Raw genomic sequence first — 8,025 nt, 5'->3', positions numbered from 1 at the left:
CAACAGACACTGAAGAAATACAAAGAATCATAAGATCCTACTTTGAAGGCATATACGCCACAAAATTTGAAAATATAAGGGAAATGGAGGATTTTCTTGATCAATTTCACTTGCCAAAGTTGAGTGAAGAACAGATAAACAAGCTAAATAGTCCCATTTCCCCTACAGAAATAGAAGCAATCATTGATAGTCTCCCAACCAAAAATAGCCCAGGGCCTGACGGTTTCAGTGCAGAATTCTACCAGACCTTCAAGGCGAGCTAATACCGATACTATTCAAGCTACTACAAAAGATAGAAATGGATGGAAAATTACCAAATTCATTCTATGAGGCCATAGTCACATTGATACCTAAACCTCACAAAGACTCAACAAAGAAAGAGAATTTCAGACCAATTTCTCTTATGAACATCGATACAAAAATACTAAATAAAATACTGGCAAAATGAATACAAGAACACATCAAAGATATCATTCATCATGACCAAGTAGGCTTCATTCCAGTCGTGCAGGGATGGTTTAATATATGCAAATCCATCAATTTAATCCCCCATATAAACAACTGAAGAGAAAAAAAAAAACACATGTTCATCTCTTTAGATGCAGAAAAAGCATTTGACAAAATCAAACACCCATTCATTTTAAAGTTTTAGAGAGATCGGGAATACAAGGCACTTTTCTCAACATAATAAAGGCTATATACAGCAAGCCAATAGCCAAAATCAAGGTAAATGGTGAGATACTCAAGGAAATTCCTCTAAAATCGGGAACAAGGCAAGGCTGCCCACTCTCTCCATATCTCTTCAATATAGTACTTGAAGTTCTAGCCAGAGCAATAAGACAACAAAAGGAGATCAAGGGTATCCAAATGGGAAGGAGGAAGTCAAATTATCCCTATTTGCAGATGATATGATAGTGTACATAAGTGACCCTCAAAATTCCACCAGAGAACTCCTAAGCTAATAAACACCTTCAGCCAATTGGCTGGATACAAAGTTAACTCAAAAAAAGTCTATAGCCTTCCTATACACAAATGACAAGTTTGCAGAGGAAGAAATTAGGAAAACCACACCCTTCACATTAGCCACAAACAATATAAAATATTTTGGAGTTACTCTCTACTAAGCAAGTGAAGGACTTGTTTGAAAAAAATTTCAAAACTCTGAAGAAAGAGATGAAGATGACCAGAGAAGATGGAATGATCTTCCTTGCTCATGGATAGGAGAATCAACATAGTAAAAATGGCCATCCTACCAAAGCAATCTACAGATTCAATGCAATCCCTATCAAAATACCTACACAATTTTTTTAAAGACATTGAAAGTTCAATCTGAACTTCATATGGAAAAACAAAAAACCCAGAATAGCTAAACAATCTTGTACAATAAAAGGTGCTCGGAGAATCTCCATACCTGATCTCAAACTGTACTATAAAGCAATAGTAATTAAAACAGCATGGTACTGGCACAGCAACAGGCTGGTTGCTCAGTGGAATCGAATCGAAGACCTAGATATGAATCCACACACATATGGTCACTTGATTTTGACAAAGAAGCCAATCCATTCAATGGAAAAGAATAGCATCTTCAACAAATGGTGCTCGTCTAACTGGAGGTCTGTGTGTAAAAAAAATGCAACTGGACCCATATTGTCACTTTGCACAAAACTCAAATCCAAGTGGATTAAAGACCTAGCATAAAACCAGAGACACTACATCACTTAGAAGAAAAGTGGGGAAGAGCCTGGAACATATTGGCACAGGAGGACAACTTCCTGAACAGAACACCAATGGCCCAGGCCTTAATGTCAACCATTAATAAATGGGACCTCATGAGGCTGAGAAGCTTCTGTAAGGCAGGAGACACTGTCAAGAGAACAAAGCGACAGCCTACAGAGTGGGAAAAGATCTTCACCAACCCTACATCTGACATATTCAAAATATGTGAAGAACTCAAGAAATTAAACACCACCAAACCAAATAACCCAACTGGGAAATGGGGCTTGGAACTAAACAGAGAATTCTCAACAGAGGAATATCAAATGCCTGAGAAATACTTAAAGAAATGTTCAACCTCCTTAGTCACCAGGGAAATGCAAATCAAAACAACTCTGAGATTCCATCTTACACCTATCAGAATGGCTAAGATCAAACATTCAAGTGACACCACATGCTGGCAAGGATGTGGGGAGAGAGAAACACTCCTTCATTGCTGGTAGGAATGCAAACTAGTACATCCACTTGGAAATCTATCTGGTACTATCTCAGAAAAATGGGAATAGGGCTTCCTCAAGACTCAGCTATTCCCTCCTTGAAATATACCCAGAAGATGCTTTAGCACACAACAAGAAAATTTGCTCAACCATGTTCATAGCAGCCTTATTCATAATAGCCAGAACATGGAAACAGCCTGAGTGTCCATCAGTAGAAGAATGGATAAAGAAACTGTGGTACATATACACTATGGAATACTACTCAGCTATTAAAAACAAGGAATTCCCGAAATTTGTGGATAAATGGATTGATCTAGAAATGATCATAATGAGTGAGTTAACCCAGAAGCAGAAAGAATCAAATGGTATATACTCACTTATATCTGCATACTAGCCCAAGGGGCATGTCCCACGAAAGCCCTCCCTTACCAGGAAACTGGGACAGAGGGAAGGACATCCTATTGGGACTCTAGATGAAAGAAGCATGGAAGAATAGCAAAATAGAATGATCCAGAGGGTCCTAGAAACCTACAAGTAGAACATTAGGATAGGCAGATTTGGGCTCAGGGGTCCTGCTCAAACTAAGGCAACAAGCAAGGACAATATAAGCGGTAAATTTTAAACCCCTACCCAGATCTAGCCAATGGTCAGAACCTTCTCCACAGTTGATTGGAGATTGGGATAAGACTTTCTCACTTACTCTGGTGCCTCACATTTGACCATGTCCCCCGGAGGGGGAGACCTTGTGGCACTCAGAGGAAGGATAGCAGGTTACCAAGAAGAGCCTTGATCCCCTTTGAGCCTAAGCAGGGGGAGGTAATCCCCCTCAGGAACAGTCATAGGGGAGGGGAACTAGGGGAAAATGGGAGGGAGGGCAGAATGGGAGGATACAAGGGACGGGATAACTATTGAGATGTAACAAGAATAAATTAATAAAAATAAAAAAATAGGATGCCTTCCCCTCTGTCCCAGTTTCCTGGTAAGTGAAGGCTTTTGTGGGACATGCCCCTTGGGCTAGTATGCAGATATAAGTGACTATATACCATTTGATTCTTTTGGGACTCTAAATGAGAGACACATGGGAGAACAGCAAAATAAAAGGATACAGAGGGTCCTAGAAATCTACAAGTAGGACAATATGATAGGCAGATTTGGGCCCAGGGGTCCCGCTCAAACTAAGGCACCAGCCAAGGACAATACAGGAGGTAAACTTTAAACCCCTTCCCAGATCTAGCCAATGGTCAGAATATTCTTCACAGTTGAGTGGAGAGTGTGATACGACTTTCTCATGTACTCTGGTGCCTCACATTTGACCATGTCCCCTGGAGGGGGAGACCTGGTGGCACTCAGAGGAAGGACAGCAAGTAGCCAAGAAGAGACTTGATACCCTATGAGAATATATAGGGGGACGTAATCCCCCTCAGGAACAGTCATAGGGGAGGGGAATAATGGGAAAATGGGGGGGGGGAGGAATGGGAGGATACAAGGGATGGGATAAACATTGAGATGTAACAAGAATAAATTAATAAAAAAAATAATGTAAAAAAAATAAAATAAAAAAATAAAATAAAATAAAACAAACAAACAAACAAAAAGAAAACTAAAACCAGTGGCTGACTGAGTCCATAAGTGAACTACACTTTACATTTTAGTGTGATATGTTTAATCTGAAGTCTAGGCAGAAGGCAAAACTCTGGAGAAAAAACCCTTAATGGATGGGTTGTGTTCAGTGCCTAAATCTTTTATAATGGTCAATAGATATTGAAAACAGCGTATTGTATGCCCCAGGGAAATAGCAAACAGCTGTAAGTAGAATGGATAATGGCCATATATTTAATCAATTTACAATGCTAATGGTTTGACTGAAGGTGCACTCATTGAAGAAACCTACATGTATAATACAAATATACAAGGCAACATACTTGACACTATTAATTTAAAGTGTTAATTAATATGCTTTTTGGACTACTTAAGAATAAAATAAACAGACATATCGTTCTCCTATAGTGTGCAAAACAGTGTTAAATGTTTCCATAATATCTTGAAATTGTTTCAATTAAACTTGATATTTGTATTATATTTTCATGTGTATGTGTGTGAGTGAGTGTGTGTGTGTGTGTGTGTGTGTGTGTTGCCTATGTGGAGTCAAAGGTCAACTTTTGGGAGTTGGTTTTCTCCTTTTACTATGTGGGTCCCAGGATTGAAATCAGGTTTCTCAGGCATGTTTGGTAGCAAGTGTCTCTAAAAGCTCAATCAACTTACTAGCCACAGAACTTTATTTTTACTTATCATTTGCATTTACATGATTACTACCATTTTAGAGTATTGATATTTGGCTTATCAATATTACTGAAAAAATTGCACATCAGAACTAATACATTAATTATTTAAACTAGATAAGATTGCATTTTGATGTGGTTTTAAAATGCTTTGTTGATGGTAAAGAATAAAATACAAGGGGATGGTTAATTATTGCTTAAGTGAAGGATAATTAGGTATGTTATATATATGTGTGTGTGTGTGTAATGTATTTTATGTAGGAGAAACCAATAGCCAATCCCAGGTCCACATAACCTTGTGGAGAGATTTTCTTATATGACCAGTTACTGCAGGTGCAGAGCATAGAATTGTTTGATGGACATTAAACCAGTTCAGTTAACAAAACTGGGCTGTAAACTGATTATAGTATTCGCCACTTTCACATTCATGATGCCACAAATATCTGCATCACTGTGTAGTCCAGGACCAATCTCAGAACTTTCCAAGGCATGGGAGAGCCAAGCACATACTTCGAATCCTCATCTGGTCACTCCTTCCTCCCCACACTACTGAAGTATGGCATCACAATCCTGCTAGTATAAGAACATGTAGGATTCACAAAACTCCAGCATTCATATGTATCTCTCTACTTGCTGAAGTTTGACCATTCTGCCTCTTTAAAAATATAATTCAGAAACTCAAGAGGTAGCTCAAGGGGTTAAATGTTTATTGTGTTTATTGTGAAGATCTGAGTTCATGGAAAAATAAAAATGTTTGGTAAAGACACTTACCAATTAAAATTAAAATTAAAATTAAAAGTAAAAAGACACTGAAAAAGACGTCCTGATGTCTTGTCAACCTCTGGTCTCTACACATGCCTGCCAAGATGAACACCCATCCTCATAAGCACATAGTCAAACACCACACACACATACAAACATACAAACTTACACACACACATACTACACACACACACACACACACACACACACACACAAAACCTCAATTTCTATGTCATTAATACTTCTAGTTACCCTCAAAATCAATCTGCTTACTCTTTGGTTTGTATCTCATAGTCCATTTGCATTTCTCATTTCGATTAGTTAATTATACTTCTGTCTTTCTCACAGAATGTATGGTCCTTAAATCCAATCACAATGCCCATCAGACCTGTATTTGATCCACATTAGTTATTGCTGTTATTAATTTTTAGTCATCTACTGGAACCCAAGACTCCAGACCTCAGAGAGTTTGGCTAATAATATAGTCATATTCCTAAGGCTGACCTTAAGGAACCAGAGAAATACATTCTGTCCAATTTATTCTCAACTTGCAATTTTCTAGTGTCTTAAAAATATTCTTTATATGTAAAAAAATAAAATAAAAATAAATTTTAAAAACTCAGAAGAAGGATTTTATATATCCATTTGTGAGTGTGTGTGTGTGTGTGTGTGTGTGTGTGTGTGTGTGTGTGTGTGTGTGTGTGTGCGTGTGTGAGTTTATGAGTACCAAGTGCATGCATGCAGGTGCCCACAGATGACAGGGGGATGTATCTTCTGGAACTGGAATTACAGGCAGTTATTAGGTACCTGAGGTAGGTTCTGGAAACTGAACACCATGACTCTGCAAGAGTCATCTCTGAGGTGCCTTAGCCTCTGAGCCCTTCAGCCCTCATTAAATGTTTTGTTTTGTTTTTTCCTTACAGCAACCTTCCACACTTCCTCTTGTATCAGTGTCATCCCCTACCCACAATTATCTTAACCTTATTTTCATAGTAACAACACACAGTATTTTTAAATAGCACAGTTACTAACCATCTAAAAGAAATATAATAATAAAAATTCCTAGTGATGGTATATTGGAGGTCCTGGAATTGAAACTAAAAGTGAAAAGAGAATAAAGCTTTGAAGAAAAAGATACAGTTAGGGCGAAACAGTCATACATTGCACCAATGCAAACCAGAATCTTTTGGAGAAATGCAACAGAAACTCGTGTGTTTTATGTGTTAATATGAAGGATAACTTTCTACTTATTGAAGTTACTATACAAATACTAAGATATTAATAGTTTTAGCAAAGTAATAATGGCATATAATCATACAAAAAATAGGAAGGCCCTAAAACTTGTAATGGAGCTTATTCCCTATCATTTTGGGAGCTAGTAAATGAAAAACTGTCCAGTTTACAGACCAGGAAAACTTTTAATATAAAGAATTATATAGTTCATTCAAGGTCACTAGAAGAGCTATAGGATTCTATTCTTAGCAGATAATTACTAAGATTAAGTTTAAATATAGCCCCTAATTCTAACTACGTATTTGCCTGGCTTACTCCTTCCATTTACTTCACACTCTATTTCAACACTAGCAGTGTCCTTTCCTAAGACCTAATTGAAAGTTAGTATTACTATACCTTTATTTACCTCATGCAACTTGTTGTTGGAGTTTTCTAAATTTCCAAGTTATTTCCACACAGACTAGAAGACAAAGTCATGAAAAGTATATTAGGTTGAGGCATCAGATGTGCTCTTATTCAGACTATATGCTCAGTTAACCTATGTGTTACACAAGGAAACACATTCAATTTCTATGAAATAGGCTTGGAAACTTCATCCGGGAAAAACACATGAGCACACGTGGAAGTTCATTTAATTTATTCTGCATCATATTGGATTGATGACAATTGTGTTAATAAATGTAAAATTCTTACCACTTTTGTTAATCAGGCTTATGTTATAGTAGTCAAATACCCAAGTCAGTTTATCTAATGGAGAAGGTTATTGCTCTGGCTTACCATTTCAAAGGTTAAAGTCCATGGCCATCTTGCTTCACCACTTCCACGCCAGTGATGAGGCAAAAGATTCTGGTATCCCACCCACCTCAGATTAGCTAGAAATCAGTGAGACTAGTAATAATGAAGAGTTTGGACCATACTATAGCATTGCTGGTGTGGCTTCTGTGTCGCATATGTCAGGAGGTGGTAGAGAGAAGAGAGGCTATGTCTACTCTTAGTGCTCTGACCTATGAGCATCTGAATGGTCAGTAAGTAGCTTAGCATTCTGAACCTGAGACAAACACCAGCCCCATGCAAGGGGGCTCCCACATGGAGCTAGCCTGAGACTACCACCAATCTGTGCTGTACAGGCCTTGATGGCTCCCAGTGCCAGGAGCAAGCCAGAGACTAAAAGAATCTCACCTGGGACCAAGGGCCTGAGAGAGATGACCCTTTCCTGGAGCCACTTGGGCAGGAGCAAGCCCAAGATGACCACTAGGCTGGTGCTATGGGGCCCAGACAGGGAGCTACCCTGAGACAACCACCAGTTGGGTGCTGTTCAGGCCTGGAGAGCCAGACCATGGCCGTGATGAACCCTGCCTGACACTATAATGTAGGATTAGGGCATAGCACCCCTGAGACCACTCCTGCGATGACCCAAGACACACAGAGACCCTGTGCACTTCTCAAAGGAGAAAGTAAGTGGTGGAGAAATAAAAGAGAAAGAGAATGTTGTCACAATGAAAACAGGCAGAACTGGAGACTCAAATGTAAGAAGGGTAGTG

The 8,025-nt window shown here is 38.6% G+C and overlaps 1 non-coding gene across 1 annotated transcript; it reads left to right on the top strand.

The window, feature by feature from the left end:
* The first annotated feature begins 7,394 nt into the window (after positions 1-7,394).
* Positions 7,395-7,526, top strand: LOC127196729 (small nucleolar RNA SNORA17). Its single transcript, XR_007831506.1, has one exon. It is a non-coding gene; the product is annotated as a small nucleolar RNA SNORA17 (small nucleolar RNA).
* Positions 7,527-8,025: the final 499 nt, after the last annotated feature.

The sequence above is a fragment of the Acomys russatus genome, chromosome 12, assembly GCF_903995435.1.
Source record: "Acomys russatus chromosome 12, mAcoRus1.1, whole genome shotgun sequence".
Taxonomy (NCBI): Eukaryota; Metazoa; Chordata; class Mammalia; order Rodentia; family Muridae; genus Acomys; species Acomys russatus.
Note: the sequence above shows the minus strand (reverse complement) of the source record. Positions and strands in the feature narration are given on the sequence as shown.